The 27,654-nt window shown below is 36.3% G+C and overlaps 1 protein-coding gene across 7 annotated transcripts in view; it reads right to left on the reverse strand.

The window, feature by feature from the left end:
- Nucleotides 1-27,654, reverse strand: part of Mco4 (Multicopper oxidase 4) — an 826,935-nt gene that overhangs the window by 515,322 nt on the left and 283,959 nt on the right. For 6 of the 7 annotated variants that reach the window (XM_067758828.1, XM_067758824.1, XM_067758804.1 and 3 more), the window contains one exon: nucleotides 7,006-7,600. The exons of the other annotated variant lie outside the window; for it this stretch is intronic. The gene's annotated coding sequence lies outside the window, so the exon portion shown is untranslated. The remainder of the gene's footprint in view (nucleotides 1-7,005; nucleotides 7,601-27,654) is intronic. 7 annotated transcript variants of the gene reach the window in all.

The following is a 27,654-nucleotide window of genomic DNA, read 5'->3' on the forward strand; positions in this document are numbered from 1 at the left end:
TACCGCAATCTATTGAACAATATTATATTAATGAAAAAAATCCAGATACAACCAAATTGTTTAAAAATTGTAAATAATGATATAAATAATTTAAATTTTAAAGAATTAGATTTATATTTAAAATGTATAGAACCTCAAAATTTAATATTTAATGCTCCTTTTGGAAATCTATATGATTATTATTATAATGTAAATGAATCAATAGAAATTTTAGAAGATTTATTAAAATTTCCATTTTATAATGATGAATATAAAATTATAAATTTTTACAAGATTTATATAATGTTATAGATACAATTTTCATGTCTAAAAATATATGTTCTACACCCGCACTATGCGTGGTAAAAATAATAAAACATTATAACGACGACGACGACAAGAGCGACAAGAACGCTGGCAGAGGCGGAGACAACGCCGGCAGAGGAAGCAATTTTCCGATCGACAGCATCGGCCGTAGGCCATGATGCTAATGTCATGATCTGTTTTTTAAAATTGTACATGGAATAATATATACATTTTAAGTTTTAAGTTTTAAAAATTATACCCATTAATATGTAACCGTTGTTGCACTATAAAAGATCATACAAGATCTTATTGTGCTAATACTGTCAATAAATGAATGAATGAATGAATGAATAGCATCCACAAAATTGCTCTTAGTGTATGTCATATACATACTACTTAGATTAACACACTCATATATACGTTCGACATTGGTGAAATAAAGGAGTTGTAGAAGAAAACGGAAGAACGTTTTCATTACAATAGTGTACTTTATACTTAAGAAGCGGTGCAAAAAGTCTTAAGCTAAAATGAATTTACGAAATTATTTCGTACTCTTGTTAGTCGTGCTTAGCTGCCTTTTAACTAATACGAATCGCGTAACTAGTAGGTGGCGTAGTAGGGATATAAAGGATAGTTCGTATTTGGTATAAATACATGATACCGGCAATAATCTTTGCGTTTGTTCATTAGTCAGTATGCAGAAGGTGGTTACAGCTGGAATTTTCCAACAAAAAGAAATTGATATCTTTATTTCATGGCCAAGCCATTTCAAGGCCAATGTATTTCATAATATGTTGAAATTTGTTGGATTTGAATTACTTCACGTCTTTATTATTCAACAGCACATCCTATCGGCTTATATACACATTGCAATTTCTTTTCATTGTAAACCTTCAGTTCTCATTGTACCACACAAGTTTAACAACACGTTTTTCTTTTCTCATTAAATTATATTAAAACTGTTTTATTGTTTTACTATAACCACTGAAATCCAAAAGGTTATGGGCCCAGTGGCTGTATTTATCGGGTAAAATTGAAGAACAGTTAAAAGTTGGAAAACCTAAGTAATTCTACTGAATAAGCAATATTCATCGTAGTGAAGATTGGTTCACGATTTGCTGTGGTATATGAATGTATATATATGCGTGTATGAAAACGCAACACGTGGGTAAAAAAAAACCAGAACTTTCTTGCATCAGATAAGTTGTAAATTTTTAATATAAATTATAAAATACATAGTCGTGTCGCCGTACCGTAGTATTTGCTTATTGTTTACTACACAATATGGATTTGGTAGACGAAAAACCTGGCAATGGTGGAGCCGTCACTCATCACAAATTAAATGGTATGAATTACAAGTTGTGGAAGTTCCAAATTGATGCTGTGATGAAACCCAGAGGCCTGATGGACGTCATGGCAGGCAATGTTCCTGGTGAAACTGCAAGTGCCGCTGAGAAAAGTCAATACGACAGAAATGATGGCAAAGCAATGGCGATTTTAATTTCATCGGTGGACAATGAACAAGCGAATCATATTCTTATGTGTAAGACTGCAAAAACGATTGCAGATAAGTTGTCCAATTTGCATGAGAAATGTAGCGAGGTGCGCATTATGAATCTATATGAGGAATATTTTTCGTTGAAAATGACTGAGGGCGAATCAGTTGCGGCGTATGTGTCAAATGTGAGTAGAATGGCATATGCAATCGAAGACCAAGGCGAAAAACTATCTGAGAATATTAAAATGGTGCGGATCGTTAACAGTTTGACGCCCAACTTGCGTAATTTCAAGACAGTTTGGTACAACATAAGAGAAGCAAGAACGTTGGATAGTTTGATGGCTCGTTTGCAGCTGGAGGAGGATGAAATGAACAAAGTGGATGATACACCATCAGATGTGGCTTTTGTAACTATCCAATTATATTTAAATTATTCTATTATCAAAACTAACGTATGATTTCTAACACCACAAAAATAGAATAATTTTTCAAACCAGAAAATTTTTGAAAAACAGAAAAATCAAAACTGAAAATTAAATATTTTTTTACATTTACAATAACAAAATGTTTAAGTAATAAATATTAAAGTAGAATAAATATAACTTAGTATAAACAATAAACAAATTGAATATAAGAACCCTAAAGTACTCCCCCTTCACGAAAAATTAATATCAAACAAATTAAATGTTACTCTCTGTTTATGTGCATTATTAGTGGTATTGTTTGTGTACGTTGTTTCAATAATCGCTGGTTTTAACCTATCTATAGGAATAGTTTTAATTTTTTTATTAATTTCAAGTTTAAAATATTTCTTATCCTTTTCAACAACTCTTAAAGGTCCTTCATATGGTTGTTGCAACGAATGTTTATTTAAAACACGAAAAAAAAAAACAAATTTACAAGTTTGTAGATCTTTAGGAACGTAAATTCCGGTATCAACATTTTTATGATGATTTAAATTAGATTTAATATTCCGAAAATGTTCATGTAAACTACTCAAAATTTCAGTTGATGAACTATTCTCAGCTGATGGAACAACAAGTTCCCCGGGTAAACGTAAACTCTGGCCAAAAACCATTTCCGCCGGTGTAGCCGAAATATCTTCTTTGTAAATATAACGCAAACCAAGTAATATGACAGGTAACTCGTCATACCAATTATTTGTGTCTTCTCTAGCCGTTATAGAAGCTTTTAATTGCCTATGGAACCTTTCAACCATACCATTTCCTTGGGGGTGATATCCGGATGTTGTTATTTGATGACTACCAAGTAATTTAGTTAACTCTGAAAATAATTTCGATGTAAATTGGCTACCCTGATCAGTTGTTATCTTTAACGGAACTCCAAACCGAGAAATATATTCTCTAAAAAACTTATTTGCAATTGTAGATGCTGAAATATCTTTTAATGCATATGCCTCAGGCCGACGAGTAAATCTTTCAATAATCGTTAAAATATAGCGATGTCCTTTTGAAATAGGTAATGGTCCAACTATATCTAAATGGATGTGCTCAAATCTATTTTTGGGAATTTGAATTTTGACAACAGGGGAATTTGTATGACGATAAACTTTAGACTTCTGACAATTAAGACACTCTTTTGACCAAATATTAATATCCTTATTCATATTAGGCCAATAATATTTTTTAACTATGAGCCGTCGTGTAGCTCTTGTACCAGGATGTGCAATTCCACGCAACATGTCAAATACCGTCTTCCGTAATTTACTCGGTACAAATGGTCTAGGTGTATCTCCAGAAACTTCACACCAAATATTGAAATTTAATATAGGTATATTAATTAACTTCAAATTTAAAAATTGTATTTTAGATATTAGTTCGTTTAAATCACTGTCATTTTGTTGTTCGCTTTGTAAAATTTTGAAATTCAGCTCTGTATTGTGTATTGCATTAACCTCGAAAGCACTAGATAGCGTATCTGCTACAACATTGGATTCTCCTTTAATGTATTGTATGTCATCAGTAAATTGTGCTATAAACTCCAAATGTCTCGTTTGTCTGGGACTCCGTTCTGTTTTTGAATTTAAAGCTGTAGTTAAAGGTTTGTGGTCCGTAAAAACTGTAAATTGTCGTCCTTCCAAAAGATATCGAAAATGTTTTATATTTAAATAAATTGCCAATAATTCCCTATCAAATGCGCTGTACTTAATTTCGGTTGGAGAAAGTTTTTTAGAAAAGAATGCAAGAGGTTCAATTTTGTTATTATACGTTTGTTGTATAACATCACCAATAGCCGTATTAGATGCATCTACTGTTAAAGATAATTTGGCATCTTTGTTAAAATGATTTAAAAATATCGTAGATGCAAATTTATCCTTAATGCATTCAAAAGCTTCACTCGATATATCATCCCATATTAAAGATTTGTTACGTATCTTACTTGTTCTGTTAATTAGATCATAAATTTTGTTCGTAAATTCTGCTAATTTTTGAATATATCTATGGTAATAGTTTACCATGCCTATAAATTTTTGGGCTTGCTTAACTGATTTCGGACGTTCGAAATTACGAATAGCTGCTACTTTTTCGTCAGAAAGTCGAATACCTGTACCAGAAATATTATGTCCTAAAAAGTCTATATTTGATACGCCAAAAGTACATTTACTTGGTTTAATGTTTAAACCGTACTCTGAAAGGCGTTGAAAAAGTATACGCAAATGTTTTAAATGTTGTTCTTCGTCGTTACTTGCAATAAGTAAGTCGTCGATATAAGAATATACAAAATCTAAGTCACTGACTATTCCGTTAATGAATCTTTGGAAAGTTTGTGCAGAATTTCTAAGTCCGAAGGGCATTCGCATGAATTGAAACATACCGAAAGGGGTTGTAATCGCAGTTTTATAAATGTCTTCCTCAGCCATAGGAATTTGGTGATATGCTCTAACTAAGTCTAATTTCGAAAATATATTTTTATTACGAAGATTCATATTAAAATCTTGTATGTGTGGTAAAGGATAACGATCCGGCACAGTTACAATATTTAATCTCCTAAAATCACCGCAAGGACGCCAATCATTCAACTCTTTTTTAGGTACTAAGTGAAGTGGAGATGCTACTGAAGAATTTGAAGGCCGACAAATGCCTGTTTTAACTAAAAAATCAAATTCCGTTTTAGCGACTTTGTATTTTATCGGATCCAAGCGCCTGGGTCTAGAAAATGGAAGACTACCTTCCGTTACAAGTAGATGTACCGTTGTATGTTTAACAGGTTTCGTATAATCTGGTTCTGCAATAAGTGACGGAAACTCTCTTAATAATTTCGTAAATTTATTATCAACCGCAAACAACTTTAGTAAAGGAATGTCACAAAAAGAAGAAATGGTATTGACCGAAAGATTTGTTAAGGGATCTACTAAGCGCCTATGTTTCATATCAATAAGGAGACCATATTTACAAAGAAAGTCTGCTCCAATCACTGGCTTAGCTATATCCGCTATCAAAAATATAAAGGGAAATTCAATTCTTAAACCTAAATTTACGTTTAAAAGCCTTTTCCCGTATGTGGAAATTGTTGAACCATTAGCTGCTGTAAGAATTACATCTGTACGTTTCGTATGTGGAAATTTCTGCTCCACTACCGATCAAAAAATGTAGTTTATTATCTTTACCAAAAATGAACAAGCGACGAGTTGAAAATTCCAAATTACCGTTGTTCGTCGCTGCAACAACGGTTGAATTTAGTTTGTTGAATTATTATTTTTATTATAAGAACACGGTTGTTCACAATTTCGGGCATTACTTCCAAACTTGTAGTGAAATCTACACAGCAAATTTGGTATATTACGCGAATTGGAACGACGTCTAAATGAATTTCTAAAATAATTTCTGGAATTCGACCGTGATCTAGATTGATTTTGATAAACTTGAGTTTTTATTTCAGATAATTCTAAAGAAAGTTTTTGAATATTTTCAAACATCAAAGAAGTAGTTTTTACCAAATTTTCAACCACAGAATTTTGCGCTACTGAATTCGAAACCGCGTTAACCGAATATACTTCATTTTTATTTATGACTTCCCAAATATTATCAGCGAGTTTTGTCAATTCATTTATATTAGTTGAATTGGAACCAGCTAAAATCGCACTTAAATTTTGGGGAAGTTTTCTTATCCAAATCTTTCTACGAATATTTCCACTGAAATTTGAACCGGCAAGTAAAATCAATGATCGATAAAATTCTGAGGGTTTACGAACTCCCATCTCAGAATCACTAAAAATGTTATCTAGCTTTGAACTTTCACTTAATGAATGCCTTTCTATTAAGATTTTCTTAAGCTTAGAAAACTTATTAACTTGGGGGGATTTTGAATAAAATCTAAAACCGTTAAAATTACTTCCTGTGGAAGTGCGGTAATAATAATAGGTTCATATTTTGTGTTTCCTTGCGTTATATTTTTAGTGCTAAATTATGTTTCAGCATGTATAGACCACGCTTCTGGACAACTAGTCCAAAATTGTGGAAGTTTGACTGCTGTTGCTGAAATTTCGTTTTGATTGTAATTATCATAGGGATTTGTATTACTTTGTTGAGAAGTGTTATTTGGTATATTTATTAATGAATCATTTGAATTATTAGAAAGTGTAGGTGCTTGTGTATTCTGTTGTGGTGAACGAAACATTTTATATATGTATATGTATATTGAATTAGTCAAAGAGGGAGTTTACAATTTAAATGTTTAGCCCTACAAATTTACTGCGTTAAAAGAAAGAACAAAACAAAAATAAATAAATAAAATTGTATCAAAAATTTCAATGATATGCAAATTGAACTTTCCTATTTACGCAAGACTAAGTATCTAAGGCACAATTTCAAATGATCTAATTATATATAGATTGGCAATTATCTCCGAAAATTCACTTAACTTTCAGACGACTGAATTTAACCCATATTTAAATGTCCACCACTGATTATTTAAATACGAATAGAACAACCCTACCTTCTATTGGATTATCAAACCACCAAACTAACGCTAATGAACAAAATACACTATTTATGTGTGACGTCCACGGAAATATAAACGAAAGGGACGTACATATGTTATGTTGATTTGCACATCACTGTATATGCAATAAAATAAAATGTCTTTATGACATATATACATATAAATAAGTTATAAAACCATCAATATATATACCAATGCATTTGGTTTACAATGAATGAATTCTCCACGTGCAATCAAATTTATTAATATTAATCACTCACTTTTTCGTCACCAGTATTTGTATATTACCCAAGAAATATATTTGTATTTTCACCCAACATTTTTCGGTTGTCCTTCTATACACTGGTAATTCTTTAAAAGTTGTCACAGTTTATATGAAGCATTCAAATAAGTGTTGTTGTATTTACGGGTAGACACTTATTCATAGACTTTAGTATTGACGTTATTATTTAAATTTTGAGGATAATGAATTGTTAACAAAGTTGGTTGTTGAGATAGATCAGATCTCCCTGTGATAGATAGTTGGCTTTAGTTCCACTATTGGTGTAGTTGTTGTCCTGTCTGTTTTAATATAACCAACCCTTAGCAATAAGTGTGTTGATGGTGATGGCGTAAGTTGTAAGACACAATTTATCTGAAACTGCAAACAGAACTGCACACTCTCTTGTTTTTTTTTAAATTCGATTCTGATGATAGTTTATCCTTATTTTGCCATCTACTTAATTTACGCGACTTCTATGTTGTCAATTAGCTTCATTTAGCTTGATTATGTGCAATTTTGGTGGTCCCACTGCAATTCTGGTGGTCTTACTGCTCGTCAATCTTGTATATGTTGGCAGAGATCGCCAATTGTAACTATCAAGTTAAGTAAGATAGATGTTGGTTTTATTTTAAATTATTTTATTATCAAAACTAACGTATGATTTCTAACACCACAAAAATATAATAATTTTTCAAACCAGAAAATTTTTGAAAAACAGAAAAATCAAAACTGAAAATTAAATATTTTTTTACATTTACAATAACAAAATTTTTAAGTAATAAATATTAAGGTAGAATAAATATAACTTAGTATAAACAATAAACAAATTGAATATAAGAACCCTACAGCTTTCAGTGCGAAATTCAAATCAAGACAACAGCGGACTAACAACAAAAAAACGTCAACATCGATTGATGAGCTGAAAAAGAAAACAAAGTGTAACAAATGTTATGAAATTGGACATTGGAAGCGTGAATGTCCGAAGCGTGGTGAAAAGTTTGCCGAACGCATAAAGGCTGACAGTGATATTGCATTTTGTGGCAAAGTCGGTGATGGGTTCACTGCGAATTTTGAGAATATTTGGATTGCTTATTCAGGTGCAACAGAGCACATGACAGGTCGGATTGAACGGTTTACAGATTATAAGAAGTATGAAGTTGAGGCGATTTGTACAAATAGCAAATAATGATCGTTTATTGATTCGTGGCACGGGAACAATTTTAATTAAAGCAAAAGTTAAAGGCAAATGGCTACAGATACAGCTTAGGAATGTGCAGCATGTTCCTGAACTGAAGCAGAATTTATTTTCAACGGCATCCTCCACCTCGAAGGGATTTCAAATGGTGATTTCTCATGATGGTTGCAAACTGACGGATGTTGATGGTGAAATATATGCTGTGGGTGTGAAAGATGACAGTAAGTAATTGAGAATTGTATTTAGACAGAGAATTATTGAACGAGCGTGCGCTGCAACGGTCACGCTTGAGCAGTTGCATCATCGGTTTGGGCATCTGAATGTAGATGCAATAAAACGTACATATGTGCAACCAGAATTTGATTGAAGGCGTCAAATTGTAGAGTGAAACAACGTTTTTCTGCGAAGATTGCCATTTTGGTAAAATGCAACGTGTTTCACATAAATCAGCGCAAACCCGAGTGACCGCGACAGGCGAATAATTGCATGTCGATCTGTGTGGGCCGATGGAAGAAGTATGTATTGGGGGAATGTCTTACTTTCTTCTGGTTAAAGATGAGGAAAGCGACTTTTAAATATGTGTACAATCTGGCTAATAAATATGAGGTGTATGAAAAACTTAAGGCTTTGTTGCTACTTGTTCTCAGCACAACAGGTAATTGTGTGAAGCACATTCGTTTTTATAATGGCACAGAGTTTGTCAATAAGGAATGTATGCGAATGCTGGGGTGGTAGTTGAACGGATTGCACCGTACACACCGGAGCAAAATGGGCGTGTAGAGTGTGCTCGCACAATGCTGCTAGCCAGTGGTTTGCAAAAGCAATTATGGCCAGAAGCGGTACGAACGGCTGTGTACATTCTTAATCGATCGCCAAACAAAAAGTGTCTTAATTCAACGTCGTATGAAGAATGGTTTGGGACGAAACCTGAAATGGGACATGTGCGAGTTTTTGGCAGTGAATGCTTCGTGCAGACGTAAGAAATGGGATGCCAAGGCAAAAAAGGGTATTTCTGGGTGGGTACGAGTCCATATCAAAGAATTTTCGGCTGTAATCGAAAGCTGCAACGTAAAAATAAAGGAGAAAATTGTGAATAACGTTCAAGTGTACCATCTAGCTGGCAATGATGATAGTGATGGGCAAACATCCAAGCAAACATCGCATGAAGAGTTGCCAACTATTAAGCAGTCTCCAGAAAATACTAGAATAGATGAAAATGAGCATAATAATTCAGACGTGTCGGACGACTTTTTCGATACAAGCAATGATATACCGGGTGGCGAAGAAGAGGAAGAAAGACCACGTAGTACTGAACGCTATGGTTTTCGCGAGAGGTTGAAGAAACCAAGCCGTCTAATTGAATGTGGATATTCAGATGTAGTTCTAGAGCCGAGCACATACGAAGATGCGGTTAATTCAGAAGAATCTATAAACTGGAGAGACGCAATTAAAGATGAGTGCGTTCAATGAAGAAAAATTCGACTTGGGATTTGGTGAAGCGTCCAAAGAAACACAACGTAATAGGAAGTCGATGGGTCTTTAAGCGAAAATTGAGTATGTCCAATTTTCAAGGCACGCCTTGTGTCAAAGGGCTATTCACAAAAGGAGTGCGTTGATTATGGGGGAAACATTTTCTCCAGTGGTGCGCTACGAATCTATTCGAACTATTCTTGCGATCGCCGCAGTAGAAGACTTGGTAATGGTGCAGTACAGCGTGAAGACAGCGTTCTTAAATGGGGACCTAGAAGAGGAAATTTTCATGGAGGTTCCAGAAGGACTTGAAGTTGACGATAAGAACCTAGTTTGCCGCCTCAAGAAAAGTTTGTATGGACTAAAACAAACATCCAGATTATGGAACAAAAAATTCACAAAATTCCTGAACGATTATATCATGATCCAATCGAAGGTAGATCCATGTGTGTTCGTCGGTAGTGTAAATGGCAATAAGATTATCATAATGTTGTATGTGGACGACGGATTGATTTTGTCAAAAAGCAAACAAACACTGGAAGTATTGATGGCTCATTTGAGTGACAATTTTGAGATGACACGAGGAGAAGACGGTAATTATGTTGGCGTTGAAATACACCGAGATCATTAATCAAAATGCATATATCAAAAAGGTTATAGAGAAGTTCAATATGCAATATTCAAAGCCCATATCCAGTCCAGCAGACAGCAATAACACGTCATGTGAAAATGGGTGTGTTGAATTCCCATATCGACAATCGATAGGATCGCTTATGTTTGCTGCGATTGTGTCCAGACCAGACGTTTCATATGCAGTGGGAGAATTCAGCCGATTTATGGATAATCCAAAGCCCTCGCATATTTCGGCATTCAAGCGTATTCTATGATACTTGAATGGGACAGCTGAACGAGGAATTCAATACTCTGGTCTTCCACGACATTGAAAGGATTTTCTGACTTTCAACCACTGAGGCTGAATTTATGGCAGCATGTGAAGGTGCAAGGGAAGCAGTTTGGTTACATCAGTTACTTCGTGACGTAGGCTGTGCACAAGAAAGCCCACCGTCACTTTACATCGACAATCTGAGCGCAATTCGACTTAACGAAAATTCGGAATTGCATCAACGAACCAAACACATCGATGTTCGACTACATTTTATTCGGCAGCTATACGAGTCGTAGAAGATATCGATTTACTACGTTTGCAGTGAAGACCAATTGGGCGATGTTTTTACTAAGCCGTTAACAACTCAGAAGTTTATCAAAAACGTAGAGATGTTGGGAATGAAAGACTTGAAATAATTAGTGGGAGTGTTGGATTTGAATTACTTCACGTCTTTATTATTCAACAGCACCGCCTATCGGCTTATATACACATTGCAATTTCTTTTCATTGTAAACCTTCTGTTCTCGTTATACCACACAAGTGGTTTTTTCATTAAATTATATTAAAACTACTTTATTGTTTTATTAGAACCACTGAAATCCAATAAAATTAGAGCGTAAGCAATTTTTGCAATCCTATAAATAAGAGTGAATTACAAATAAAGTTTAGTTTTGGAGCAACCTTTAATCAACCTATGTAAACTCTGCCGCGTTGGCGCTCTAACATAAGATGTGTTATTAATTGACGATCCTGCCAGAAAAAATTAGTTTAAAAAAAAAACAACCCGCAAAAAAGGCAGAATGGTGAAGTGAAATCCAAAAAACTTTACAACTATAACATTCTTTGTGTAAACGTTCAAAGAAAACTGAAAAAAAAACTTAAGTATTTTAAAAAAGGAAATAACAAACAATCGTCAAAAACAAATCAACAACAAAAATTATTAGCTAATAACAAACCAAATGAAATAGAGTTATTGCATGTCGCGCCGGGACGTTGCCAACATGGGGCATCAAGCGATTCAACTGACAAAACATAGGAGGCCAACCAACACCAACAACAAGCTGGCCGTAAGTTAAGTTTAAAAAATAAAAAATTAATGTAAGGCGCGATAACCTCCGAAGAGATTTTAAGTCGAGCTTCTCTTCAAATTTGCGTCGTGCTCCTCTTGATTTTCCATACAAATTGGCCGGACGGGACCTACATGTTTTATGCCGACTCCGAACGGCATCTGCAAAGCAGATGAGTTTTCACTGAGAGCTTTTCATGGCAGAAATACACTCGAAGCGCTTGCCAAACACTGCCGAAGGCCGACTTCGCTTAGAAAGATTTAAGCTTACACTAAAATAATAGATAGTATTATGAAAATTTTTAAAATTAATGGGAAACTATCCGACAAGAATTAAGTACGACAGGTTTTTTTATTGCGACTATTGTTAGAGTAGTAGACACGACAACCTCAATTGTTTTTAGGAAAAAAAGATGTAACCTTAAAACCAAATAAAAGCACAGTGGAAATAGTTACTAACCAGTTTTCCAAAATGGCAGTTGGCAATATTTCTGCAGAGGATATCGCTAGGATAGTAGCGACACAAACTGCTAATCTTAGGGACGAAATTAACCAACTGACGAATCAAATCAAGACATTAACTAGCGCTACGAAAGGGACGGAATATCTTACACAAACTATTAATGAAAGTTTAGATATTATTAAGTCAGTGCCAGAATTCACGGATAGTTCCTACATTGGTTGGAGAGAGGCTGCAAAAATTCGATGAGTTTTCATATCGATATAAAATAGTAGGGAATGCCAATGATATTCTTATTAATCATGGCACAGTATTAAACTTATAAGCTATATTTGCTGGCATGACTTTGCCAGGAAATGAGCATATTAAGGCAAGGATCGAAATCCTTGATCAATTATTATAATGAAGTTAATCAGAAATTAACACTAATAATAAATAAAACTATTATGACACACGGCACAAATTCCGAAATTACAAAGCACCTAAATATTAAGAAACGCGAAACTGCCCTAATAACCTTTATAACAGGACTAAATCCTCCTTTAAACCAAATGCTTTTCACATTGGCACTAAGGGCAGCCGTGGACGAACTTAAAAATAGCACTATTGAGAGTCAACGTGACATCATTCCATTGCGGGAGCAGATTCAGCCACATAACACTAATGAGAATTAGGCATCACCCGGCGGATTAGGGTATCTTTCTCAAAGCCAGCCAGCAGAAAGCGTGCAAGGGCAAGTCATGCCACTACGGGAGGTTGAACAGGTCGTGCCAGCTACGGATGCCAAAGTTAAACTTTATGATTTACCGACGTTTAATGGCAACGTAGAAGAATGGCCTCTGTTTCGCGCCAACTTCGATGATACAACTGCGATGTTTAAATACAGCCGCAGACAGTGCCTTAATGGTCCGGCAAAAGAGGCAGTGGCATCAATGCTTATTCATCCGAACGACGTGCCAGCTGTAATGAGCGGGCTCGAATTTAGATTCGGAAGGCCAGACATCCAGATCAAATATCAAATTAGCAAGTTGTAACAATTCTCCTCAATATATGAAACAAAGCTCGATCAGATTGTGTTATTTTCGTCAAAGGTGCGCAATGTTGTGGCATTCATAAAGTCAGCGAAATGTCCACAGCACTTAGCCAATGTTACATTATTAGAACAAATGGTGGGCAAGTTACCACAAACTCGACAATTCAACTGGGCAAAGCAGGCATCGACCATACAGCCATATGCGACCATAGAAGACTTTTCGAAGTGGCTTAGCGAACTAGCACGTATCGTTTGTTTGATGCCTTCAGTGGACGCAGTGAGTACGAAGGTAAGCACTTCACAAGTCAACCCCCGTCGAGGGATGCATATTGAACAGGCAATGGAATGTTATAAGTGCAAAGGCAACCATGCAATATTTCAATGCGAAACATATAAGAAAATGACTTTGCAAGAACGATGGCAATTAATAAAAGAGCGGCAGTTATGCTTCACCTGCGTGTAATGTAAACGGCTGCCAAAGATATCACAACCCATTATTGCATAGTGAAGAACCTAAAACTCAGACAGTACGGCAAGCTACACCAACTAATGAAACAGTAAAGCCTATATTAAATTGCCGCTCAATTCAAAGCACATGCGGGCAATTATTCAAGATAATACCAATCAACATATATAGGCAAAATGGAAAACACGATGTGTTAGCGATATTTGATAAAGGATCCTCAATATCAATAATGGAAGAAAAGGTTGTAAAAGAAATTGGGGCCAAAGGTAAAGATCACTCACTACCGCTTCAGTGGTATGATGACAAGGTATTCACCGAACGTTCGCTAAAATTAAACGTTAGAAAACCGCCTAGACAAAACCAAATATGTTTTGAGAGACGTTTTTACCGTAAAAGATCTAAACTTGCCTGAGCAGTCGTTGAAAAAAGAAGATTTTCAACACTTGAAACACTTGCCACTTATAAATTATTTTGCTTCAAAGCCGGTATTGCTAATTGGGTTGAAACACGCGTATCTAGGCGCCATGTCTACAGTCGTTAAAGCTGGCATTGACAGTCCGCTGGAAAACAAAACCCCACTAGGATGAGTCGCTTACGGTCCAATTCAATCACCTTCAACAGTCAGTGGAGTTTTACTTGTCAAAGAAGATCAACAACTACATGCTCTAGTCGAAGAGTATTTCGCAACCGACAGCTTTGGCATCAATTCAGCACCCCTCAAACTAGAATCGGAAGACGATAAACTAGCGCGTTCAATTCTAGAGCGAACCACTAGAAGAATGTGTGTTACTATGGAAAACGTATCCACCGGATTTGCCTTGTAGCAGGCAATGGCTGAAAGACGCCTAATGTCAGTCGAGAGACAAATTAAATGTAACAAAAAATTCGGTGATGCGGTAATGCCAGATTCGGTAATGCCAGAAAACTAAGTAGCGACGATGTCGACCGGATTCATCCGCACCCCTGGTGCTTGCTCCACTTTGCGGTCCATAATACAAATAAGACTGCAAAATTGAGAATCGTTTTTGATGCCGCCGCCACAGTAGAAAACGTATAGCTGAACTCAGCTGTTTTAAAAGGGCCCGATCAAGCACAGTCGTTGCTAAGAGCGCTACTTGAATTTCGCCAGGACCGAATAGGAGTGCATCCGATCAGCATGGACAACACTATTTGTGGAAAGATGGTGATGCCGCTAAACCAATTGAAGAATATGTTATGACATCGTTAATATTTGGTGCTGTATGTTCACCGTGCATTGCCAAATACATAAAAAATAAAAACGCCGAAGACTACCAAGCCCGTTTCCCTGATGCCGCATCAACAATAATCAACAAACATTAATCGCGTTCCAACGGATGCATTTCACGGAACGCGTGCACCAACGAAGAGGGAACTTCTACGAAGAGTGATGGCAGTTTTTGATCCTTTTGTTATGTTGTGTGTTTATTAAATTTTTACTAAACTTCTAATTCAGGAGACCTGGAAACGTGAGATCGCTTGGGATGAAGAACTGCCACCGGATCTAAGCAGTAAATGGTTTCGTTGGTGGCAAGAATTTCGTAATGTAAAACAGTTTAAAATACAACGTTGTTACTCCCCACTTATCGCCAAGGGGGGCCAAGTAGAGGTGCACATATCCGTAGATGCAAGTCAAGTTGCGTTCGCAGCAGTTGGTTATGTACGCGTGGAGCACTGTAACGGAATAAATATCAGCTACATTATTGGCAAAACTTGTACGGCACCGTTAAAGCTACTATCCATGCCTAGGCTGGAGCTTCAGGCCGCCGTGTTGGGGACACGAATATTAAAGTTGGTTCGCGAATGCCACATATTTGCCAGGGTAACGTTATGAAGAGACTCCCAAACACTTTTGCAGTGGCTTAACTCATCGGAAAGAAAGTACAAAGAATTTGTCGCTCACCGTATCGCCGAAGTCCTTGACACAACATCACAAGACCAGTGAAGATGGGTACCCACTTGCCAAAACCCTGCTGACGTAGCAACTCATCCGTCAATGACACCGAAGTTGGTAGAAACCGCTGTTGGGTGAAGGGTCCGGAATTTTTGAATCTCGACGAGAAGTATTGGCCGAAAAAATTTGTAAATTCACCAGCCGTGCTACCGGAGGAAGTTAAGTCTCATTGTTTACTATTCGTCAAGCCTAGCAACACATTCATCGAATTCGCTAAATTCAATTCATTTACAAAACTAAATCGTACGATAGCATGGGTCATAAGAGAAACAGAATGCACCATCACTCAGCCATCAGTGCTCACAGTCGCAGAGTTGGAGCAAGCCGAACACATCATTCATTTAACCGTACAACGAGAATGGTATTCGAATGAAATTGCAGATCTTTCAGCGTCACGTAAGTTGTCGAAACAAAGCTCAATATATAAATTATCACCCGTTTTAGACCAAAGCGGAATATTACGACTCAGTAGGCGCATCGATGGGTATCTGCCAATTGAAGCGCGACACCCAATTATATTGCCGCCAAAGTACATTGTATCAGCCCTGATTGTGCAACATCACCACGAGCAGAATCGCCACCAGAACTTCGCTAATACCAAATTTGAAATCGCTCTCAAAACCCATACAACGTAAATGCCTCATATGTTAAATTGATAAGGCCAAACCAAGGCCCCCGATGCTGGGTCAGCTACCAATCGACCGAATTACTCCGTTTGTACGTCCGTTCACATACACTGGCGTGGACCTGTTCGCACCATTTAACGTTTCCATCGGGAGACGTCGCGATGAAAGGTGGGCCCTCATATTCACATGCCTGACGATTCGAGCAGCACATGATTTCTACGTTCCGGGCTACGTACGTACGTGCGTTGCACGTCGGTGAGTTTTCGTTTACATTGCACACTCATAAGTTAAGCGGCAATTACCCACCGACGTGTGCCGTACGTACGGACATTTGTCGTACGAAACACGTTTGACCGAACCCTCAAGCCCGTAGGAATCAATGTGTGCGTCTGTGTACATATACATAACATATTTGTGTGTGTATTGTTTACAGATAAGCACTGTTGCCATTGATCATTTTGCATGCATGCTTATGGAAGCATCAACTTTTTCCAATTTAATTTTTGATGTTGTAAAAGGCTGGAATTAATATTAAATAAATATAAGCAGGTTACATATTTATAATCTGCACTTTTACATAATTATTTCGAATTATTTTCACAATTTTTCAAACTTTAATTAGTTGTTTTTGCATAAAACTGCAAACGGTCAAAAATTAGCGCACAAAAGTTTACTAGGCAACTCTGTCTAGTGAGAGAGCGATCAGCTGACACGTTCTTACGGAAAAAATCAAAATTGTTTTGATTTCTACGTTCCGGGCTACGTACGTACGGGCGTTGCACGTCGGTGAGTTTTCGTTTACATTGCACACTCATAAGATAGGTCGTGTCAGCTGACACGTTTTTGGTACGTACGTTCGTGAGTAATGCGGCAGTTACGTTCGTGAGTAACTGCCGCATAAATGTGTAACAAAACCATTTACATCAAGTTCAAATCGAGCAAGCGAATTACTTGAACTAGTACATATATTTGGGCCAGTAAAAACATCGGCTGGTGGCTCGAAATACGTATTAATATTTGTAGATGACAAATCAAGATATGGTTTTGTTTATTTAATGAAGCACAAAAGCGAAGTTTTCAATAAATTTAAATAATTCAGGATTTTCTCTGAACGTCAAACTGGGTGTCTAATTAAAGCCATTAGAAGTGACAATGGCACTGAATACACAAATAATTTGTTTCAGCAGTATGTAAAATATTGTGGCATTTTGCATCAGTTCACGGTACCCTACACTCCGCAGCAGGATGGTGTAGCTGAACGCTATAACCGGACATTAATAGAGATGGCACGGAGCATGCTTATTGGTGCGAACTTGAGTGATACATTATGGGCAGAAGCTATAAATACTGCAGCCTTCTTGCGAAATAGGTCACCAACAAAAGCAGTCGATAAAATGACGTCTTATGAAACATGGTATAAAATAAAACCAGTTGTGTCACATCTAAGAACGTTTGATAAAAAACCTTAGGTAAAAAACCTAAAAATAAATTCAATGCTAAGGGAAAGGCGTATGTAATGGTTGGTTACGGTAGTGCTACCAAGGGCTATCGCTTGTATGATTCTGCCACAAGAGGAACTATTTTAAGACGTGATGTATCATTTATAGAGCCAACTATTCCGAAAGAAAATCTAAACGTTGATTTACATATTTTAAAGTCAAATCAAGACAAGCCAGAAGGTGAATGTGTAACCACTGAAGACAAGCTAAAGAGTGAGTGGGTTAGCACTGAATACAAGCCAGAGAATGAATGTGTTAGTACAGTAGACAAGCTAGATAATGAATTTGTTAGTGCTGAAGACGACCCAGAGAGTGATTATAAATCTGCAAAAGAAGAAAGTGATGAAGAGCCTGCTACTAAACAAGTAGGACCTGGTTGGCCTAAGTTGGTGCGCTCAGGGAAAGCAGGAAGGCCAAAGAAAGAATAAAAAAAAAAATAAATAAATGTAAGGCGCGATAACCTCCGAAGAGATCTAAGGCCGAGCTTCTCTTCCAATTTGCGTCGTGCTCCTCTTGATTTTCCCTACAAATTGGCCGGACGGGACCTACATGTTTTATGCCGACTCCGAACGGCATCTGCAAGGCAGATGAGTTTTCACTGAGAGCTTTTCATAGCAGAAATACACCCGGAGCGCTTGCCAAACACTGCCGAGGGGCGACCCCGCTTAGAAAATTCTTCTTCTAATTTAAAAACCTTATTTCTAAAATTTTGATGTTGCTTTGCCCGGGGTGCGAACTCAGGGCATACGGTGTGGTATGCGGAGCACGCTACCATCACACCACGGTGGCCGCCAAAGAAAGAATACCATTATGCAAATTTTCTCTATGATGTTGATATTCCGAATACAGTGAGTGAAGCCATGTCTAGTGACCATGCAAGTGAGTGGCGTAAAGCAATGTGTTCTGAATATCAAGCTCTTTTAGACAACGATACATGGGAGGTAGTAGATTTACCAAAAAATCAGAAAGCTATAAAGTGCGAATGGGTTTTTTCAATCAAGAAAAACAAGAACGGTGAAATTGATCGATTTAAGGCAAGGCTAGTAGCCAAAGGGTGCAGCCAAGTATATGTGGTGAACTACACCGATACGTTTTCACCTGTGGTGCGGTATTCTACGATCCGTACAATTTTCGTGTTAGCTGCAGAGTACCAGCTATACCTACACCATGTTGACGTTTCATCTGCGTTTTTAAATGGTATCATAGATGACGAAATATATATGGTGCAGCCTGAAGCATTTACAAACAGCGAATATCCTAATAAAGTCTTAAAGTTAAAGAAAGCTTTATATGGTTTGAAACGGGCAGGACGTCAATGGAATATGATGTTGCATGATATTTTAATTAATATTGGTTTTAAACAATGTGTAACAGAGCCTTGCGTATATACGAAGCATCACGACGGGCACATCAATTTGTTAGCAGTGTATGTAGACGATTTGCTAATAGCCAGCACAAACAAGAAAGAGATGAGCTCTATTAAACAAGAAATTTCGAAAAGGCTGCAAGTGGTAGTTGAGGGTCCTGTTCAATTATTTCTTAGTATGGAAGTTGACAGAGAAAGGGGCGCAATAGGTATACGACAAAAAGGGCAAAGCAAACAATTGCTGCAACAACATGACATGTTAGACTGTCTTCCTATAGCAACAACACTTGATCCTAAGCAACAAATATTATGCGCTGATTCTAGTTGCAAGCGCGTTGGCAAACAAGAGTACCAGTCGCTGATAGGCTCGTTGTTCTATCTGGCGTTGTGCACAAGGCCAGATATTATACATACAGTGTACAAGCTTGCGCAGCATAATAATGAGCCACATAGCGAACACTTGGCAGCAGCAAAAAGGGTGTTAAGATATTTATGTTCTACGATTGATTTATCGCTCACGTACAGTAAGACGGGAACGCCGATACAATGCTATGCTGATGCTGATTGTGGTGGAGAGTTACTCGAGCGCAAATCGTTCACTGGCTATGTATTTCTTTTAGCCGGTGGTGCGGTGTCTTGGGAGTCGAAGAAGCAATCAACAGTAGCCTTGAGCAGCACCGAAGCGGAATACATATCGTTGTCAACTGCCGCAAAAGAGGTTATGTTCATAAAACAATTTTTGGACGAAATAAATGTACATAGGCCTGACAAAATTGTTGTAAATGGTGATAATTTAAGCTCATTACATCTTATCAAAAATGCTGTACACCATACAAGATGTAAGCACATAGAAATTAAATATCATCATATAAGAGATATGTATGTATCAGAAAATTTAATTGAATTACAATATTGTTCAAGCTCAGATAATATTGCAGATGTATTTACGAAAAATCTAAGCAAGTTAAATCATAACAAGTTTGTAAAATTGTTAGGTTTAATCTAGTACATGCAAAATATCTTCAAAGTTTTTTTTTGAGCTAAATTATTAATTTGTGACTGCAAATGAATACCAGATTTGAAGAGGAGTGTTGAAATTCTATTTTATGTGGCAACTCTGTTTTTCATTTGCAACTTGTAGTCGCATTTTTGGTTTGCGAATTCATTCTTTATATTCGCCATTTTAACTTATGAATAATTTTTTCTATCTGTGTATATCTAACCGAAGTTGAAGTAAGTCGAAATATACATTCTTTATTGTTCAGAAGAGCGGCTGGTTTTATTTTAAATTAGAGGACCTCCAACAGAACAATAACCAGATTTTTTTTTGTTTTAGAAGTTTGACTTTTTAATTTAGGTTGAAAAATATGCACATACACAGGGCTGCTCAAATCTCTCTACACTTATAGCACTTGCACTTACTGTGACCAGACGTATGTATTAATACGGACACGCATTTTCATTGCATTTGTTGAATAACACGTTCCAAAAAATTACTTTCAAGATTTCGATGCATTAAGGCGCTCGCGCGGACAGCTGGTCACACGAGTTATGTAGAATGCTCCCTATACCGTTCAGCCTAAGAAAAAGGGTAAATAAGTACATTTAAGATATATACTTGTTCGCCCAAAATAAGCTTCTTGATTATTTTAAGTAGTGCTTGGCATTCCACACCACGTCCCCCACACAGCCAATAAAGTAAACAAGATACTTTGTTACAACCAGAAAGACGGGGCCTTGCCTATGGTTCCACTCTGTAAGCGTACAGATGTTCAAACAAATATAAATGCAAAGAGAATGATTCAGTTGATGACTCTACTTATGTTGTTCTGAAGAGGCATACAGATATACAAACATACTTATTGGTGTTAACATTCAGGAATGCAACACATTCTTGAATGAAATGGGATAACCAAATAAATACAATAAACAGTTAACAATGACTGCAAATACATATGTGGCAGCCAAAGTAAATATGTGGGAATGTGTGGGTTGTTGAGTGAGCTAGGTAAATAAGTTATGTACATTAAACAGATGTTTTTTTTTTTGTAAGTTAACACACGTTTTGTTAATTCTTGAACCAATAATTGCTGACGTTACGTTTACGCAGGCTATTGACTCAAAAGCCAATGACAAGCTGTGTCAACGTTAAAGTAAACTGGAAACTGGAGCCGAATCGTAACATGCGATCCGTGATCGAATGCCGTTTTTTAAATCACAATACCACCGAAATTGTGTATCGGATTAATGAAATATGTGAACTAGAGACAACGCGTACTCACTAGATCTATAATATATTATTATTTTTTTTTTGATAGTTGCATAGCATAATTTTTGTCGCTTGTGTGAAAATAGTTTTCGATCAGTGATCGTAGTTACGATTCCATAGCTGTTCTTCATTTTATTATTATTTGCAAACTACATTGTATTGGCCAAAAAGCCAATAATGTTGACGCGGCACATTAAAGTAAAATTCAATAAGTTGGTAAACAGGAAATTGTTCTTTTTATTAATATTTGTAAATTACATCGTGTTGGCCAAAATCGCTGTGGCAACAATAATACTTTAAATTCAATAATAATTCTTATTAATATTTGCAATTACATATTTACCTTTTCCGGTCAAGCGTCTGGTACATATTTCAAAACATAACTCACGTTTTGCAATAGTAATCAAAATTTTGCTATGAAAACCGAACAAATGTAAATTTAGTTTTAAAGCCTTAATTAAGCTTCGAATAAATCGGGCATAGCCCTAGCATCAAACGTAAATCGTTTTATTTTGTGTTCTCCAACCAAGAGGCACGTAAATGGCGGCCGAGCAAATGCTCAAGTACACGCGTGAAATAAAATCCTTCTAAAGGAATAAAAGTAAGTGCTCAAACGTACGTAAGTAGAAAAAAGAAAATCCCTAGTAAACTCTAGGTACGCGAGTGACTAAAAAAGTGGTGTGTGAGCAAAACGGAAAATATAACAATTTATTTTGGTAAAAGGATAGCATAAGAGGAAAACACGTCAGTGTTCGGAAGTGGTACTGTAGTAGTCTACAAGCAAACGAGATAGACTAATGAGTTAAGCCAATCGATACTCGAGAAGAAGATAAAACAAACGAAAAAAAAAAAGTTTTAAGTGATCGAGATATGATCCTGGATATTGTAGCGCGAAATATTCGGGGATCGAGTAAGACAGCTGGTATCTCGCAGCTATCCAAAAAACAACTGTGGACGAAAACGATCTCAATATTTTTTAACGGAATCAGGATAAGAAACCTGAATACCTCTCTAGAAGCGAATGACTGCGGCCTTAGCAACCATTCGAAGCCGCATTATAAAAATATATGGTAAATTACGCTCCATTGCAGCAGTAGCGTGAAACAAGTTAAACATCGATACTGAAGAAACAGGAGGAAAAGGAAATCTACACACTATTGCAGCATCAACTGTGAAAATAGTGGAATAAGTCAAAAATCAATGCTGTGGAAGCAGCGAAATAAAAGCGGTATTAGCAACAAAATTCTTAAGAAAATTACACTATTGGCCTTGCCATTGGTACTTGGTGCAAAAAGCCAGCAAATAGACGTACAGGACCTGACGAAAAACAATGGATACATACCAATTAGGACAGGAGAACTAAACACAATTAATCATTACGACAAGGTACTACACATTATCAACTTAACCACATACGAAGACACGATGTTACGTATTACGTACAATATAAAAATTAAAAAAAAAAAACGACCTCCTCAGGGAGTTGCACGTTTTGGAATCCATTTCCGAAATGATAAATCCAGGACTACAAAGACGTTGGGAATCAGAATCAGGTTAATTACTCAATTGGAAAGAATGTATCCGCTGATATAGGACAGCACGTTGACTCCGATCTTTTCCTCCCTCTTAATGGCAGTGAGCTCGCGGATACAAATGTGCGAGCCGAAATACGGACCACCACCCCCGAACCTATCTACAGCAAAAGTTACCTTTTTCCGGTATGTATGAGAGACGAAATAGACAGGCAAATCAACGAATTGCTTAATGAGGGAGTTATTAGACCTTCCAAAAGCCCTTACAACTCCTCAATATGGGTAGTGCCCAAAAAAACCAAAGCCAAATGTGGAAAAACAATATAGAATGGTTATTGGCTATAAGAGATTAAATGCTGTCACTTGTGAGGTACATACATAAGTACATGTACAAGCATTCGAACATGACTTACGTTTAACGCGGTCGACATCAACAAGCGCAATAGAAGTCGATCGGCCAATAACATGACCATTGAAGTTGGCTAATGAAACTGCGATGCAAGCAAAATTTTGAAGACACGCTGCGCTGCCAAATGCAATCTACTTACTAATACTGACTCAGCGAACTGAGCCATGCACTAGCCCCTGTGGAAAGTGCTTGGGCAAACAAAAAAAAGTGAGGAGTTATGGAACGTGACCAAATAGTTGTATAAATAGAACTAAGTTTGAAAAAATAAAACAGAATGATCACAACAGCGAAACTAAATCGTCACATGTTTTTATTTTCTTCCATGCAAGCTTTCGGCAACCTATTGAACGGCAGATCTCTCTCTGCCTTTAAAAAAAGAGAGACTTAGATAATATCAAATCCTACCACGGGACTACCACATGACGATCCTGCCAAACCAAACTAATCCTAAGACTAATACCAACTCTAAAATTTTAAAAGCAAATGAACAGCTTCAGGGAAAACCCCATCCGCAAGGCCGAAATTTACAAAATGTTTGCAAAAAACGAAAATTTTGTAGAAGAGGCTTACGTTCCTCAACAAACAAGTAAAATATCAGGAGAGACTGCTCCACCTTACACACCAACTCCCATCAACGCCGGCCCAAAAAGGCTAACAATCGAGGAATACCAAACCCGACAACAAAAGAAACAGGCTCAAACAACTCCTAGCAATAACAAAAAGACGTACAAGGGCAAAAGAGGCGGCAGACTATACCAAATCAGAAAAAAAGGCCATACTATTTAGGGATTTAAATATAGAAGCAGAACAGAAATAAGGAAGGACATCATTAGTAAACTTAAGCAAATATAACACTAAGTATGAATACATTTTATATATAAAAAAAAAATAATAATAAAAATAAAAATATATAAAAAAATAAACAAAAGAAGAAAAAAATTAAAAATAAAAATATACTATACTCGTATAAAAAAAAAAAAAACTTAAAGATATGTGTTCACAGAAATCAAAAATAAGTGACCCAAAAGCGAATGTGATTAATGAAGTTTTAGTGGATACCAACCAAAGCAAGAATGTCATTGAAACCTTACTAATTATAATCACCTGTATCTCAGTACTAGACTTTATAATCAAACTTCATTCCATCTATAGAAACCAGCTAAAAAAGAGAATACAATGTAATATAAAAAATGACCAAATTTAAAAAATTTCTACTTGGCCAAAGCTATCTGAGGAAAAATTCAATAAATCATATAAATGCCTAAACAAGTATCTTAGAGTAAGAGAAGATACATTTTTAAAACATATAGCCGTTCTATATACGGAATTAGAAACTATAAGAAGTATTTCCAATGCATACATTGAAAAGCTTACGAAAGAACATAAGAAAGTCCTTTTAGAGTTATTTTGGAAAAAAGAGAAAAACTTTTGAAAATTTTGTCTAAATACGAATACGAAGTTAAAATTCCTCACGATATAGACAAAAACATTGAGTTTACTATAGAACTTTTTGAAAAACACATTTCTCAAAGCGTAACAACAATGTCGGAATTTAATTTACAATTAACCTCAAAAGCTATTCCGAGCTTTTCCGGAAATTACAAAGAGCTTGAAGCCTTTTTAAAGATTACAGAAATCATTTATAACGATTTAGCCGAAGCAAGCAAACCATCACTTATCGACTTTGTAATTTATGTAAAACTGAGTCAAACGGTGAACACAAACGTGATTGTAATTCAAACCCCAACAACATTTGAAGAACTCAAAACTACCTTACAAAGAAGGTATAGAAGCACAGCTACAATACCACATATACAGAACCAAATAGCCAATCTCTGTTAAAGAAATTTAAGTATATCGAACTATAAAAATAAAATTTTACAATTGGTGTCTGAATTAAACGCTTTGCAAATAGGGCAATTAGGTGGGAGTGCATCGAACGCACAAAAAACTTTGATTGCGAACTTAAATGTAAAATATAGCCTAACGGTATTCAAAAACGGACTTAATGAACAGTCGGAACAAACGGTATTGGCCGCACTACCGAAAACGTTTTATAGCGCTGTTGACCTGGCCTTAGAGATAGAGCAAGGAATACAAAACATCAGCAGAAATGTATTGTTCTTCAGAAATGATCGACAGAACAAGTTTAAGAGGTACAACAATTACAACCAAAATACTTATCGGCAGAATAACAACAACAGCAGAAATAGTTTTCAGCCTAGCTACAACAACAATAACAACAGACAACATAATGGTTCAAGGAACATGCCAAACAATGGACGGAAGGAACAATAATTCCACTAATAGGTATTCAAATAATCCCAGACCTAACATTCAAAATAATAACCAAGGATATTCCTTAAACCAAAGACAGAGTAATTACCCCAACCAGAATCACAGTAACCCAGCAGTTCAGGAGCAATGAGCGGAATAGTCGCCGAGTCAACTATGTCCAATTTCAGGGAAACCCAGGAGACCCGGGGACAGGGAAATATAAACAACTCTCGGCCCAATTGTATTTACGTTATTACAGAAAATTTAACTATCTACGTAACAATAAATAACTTAGAACTGAATAAGCCAATGACATTCCTCATAGATACAGGAGCGGATATCTCCATCTGCAAAAACCCATTCAATAACGAATTTGATTTTGATCACACATCAAAAGGCAATTTAACTGGTATAACTTAATTTTCTCATGGATAACGACAAGGCGGGCATAGATTTTCAACTGGTGAATGATGATTTCCCGATAGCAACTGATGGAATTTTAGGTAGAGATTTCCTGATCAATTACTTATGCAAAATAGACTACGAGATATTTACAGTAACATTAAATTTTAGGAACAAAGAATCTATTTTACAAATGTATACAAAATTACCCTCGAACAAGACTGTAACAATACCTCCAAGAACGGAGATCGTTCTAGCAGTCAACTTGAATATAAAAGAAGACAGTGTTGTCTTCAACCAAGAAATTCAGGAAGGAGTATTTTTGGCAAACTCCATTTCACCCGGCAAGGGAATTGTCCACGTAAAAATTATGAACGTTAACAGTTATGCAGTCAATATCAATGAATTAAAATGCGCGACTGAAAAACTGACGGATTACAATATACTAAATGCAAAATACGAAACAGACCCTTATAGCACTGAACGTTTCAACGGGTTGATAAAAGAACTAAAGCTAGAGAAACTAGATGAGGCCACAGGAGCCGAACTTACGGAAATTTTCCGCAAATATTAATCAATTTTCCACCTTGAAGGAGAAACGCTTTCAGTAAATAATTTTTATAAACAAAAACTGAACCTAACGGACAACTCACCCGTATACATAAAAAACTATAGGTTACCACAAACTCACCAGCATGAAATAGAGAAACAAGTACAGGGAATGATTGACCGCGATATAATAGTATAATAGTCAGCCCGTATAACTCCCCATTACTGTTAGTTACCCAAGAAAAGCGAAAATGATACAAAGAAATGGCGCTTAGTAGTGGACTACAGAAAACTAAATGACAAATTAGTAAGCGACAAGTTCCCATTAACACGATTAGAGGACGTACTAGATGTTCTAGGCAGAGCAAAATGTTTCACAACGCTCGGCCACTTAATAACGGACAAAGATATAAAAACCGACCTAGCCAAATGCGAAGTAATACGCAATTACCCCAAACCGACAAATCCAGACGAGACTAGAAGGTTAATTGCATTTTGCAATTATTACAAACGTTTTATCCCGAACTTCGCAAAAATCGTCAAATGTCTCAACTCACTATTGAAGAAAGGAAAACCCTTTATTTGGTCAGAACAAAGCGAAAAGGCATTTAATAGCCTAAAAGAAAAACTAATTAACCCACCCATCTTACAGTACCCAGACTTTGACAAACCCTTTATAATTACAACAGACGCATCCGATTTTGCACTAGGAGCCATACTGTCAGAAGGAGAAAATGGTCATGATTTACTAATATCATACGCAAGCAAATCAATGCAAAAGCATGAAATAAAAAACCCATTACAGAAAATGAGTTATTAGCCATTCACTAGGGAATGAATTACTTTAGAGCATACCTTTATGGCAGAAAATTTATTGTGGTGACTGACCACAGACCACTAATATCACTATTTGCACATAGAAATCCATCAACAAAATGGCAAGAATCCGTATAGATTTGTCAGATTATGATTTCGAAATTGTATACAAACAAGGTAAAATAAACACCAATGCAGACGCACTATCACGTATCAAATAGTGACGAGCTTAAATCAATGATCCCTACTAGTAAAGGTGATAAAGGAGATAAAGTAATACATGTATTAACAAGGAGCAAGGCCTCAAATTTAAAATAAAAGAAAGAAAAGAAAAACAAAAAGGAAGATAAAAAA

Source organism: Eurosta solidaginis, chromosome 1 (genome assembly GCF_040869045.1).
Source record: "Eurosta solidaginis isolate ZX-2024a chromosome 1, ASM4086904v1, whole genome shotgun sequence".
Lineage (NCBI taxonomy): Eukaryota > Metazoa > Arthropoda > Insecta > Diptera > Tephritidae > Eurosta > Eurosta solidaginis.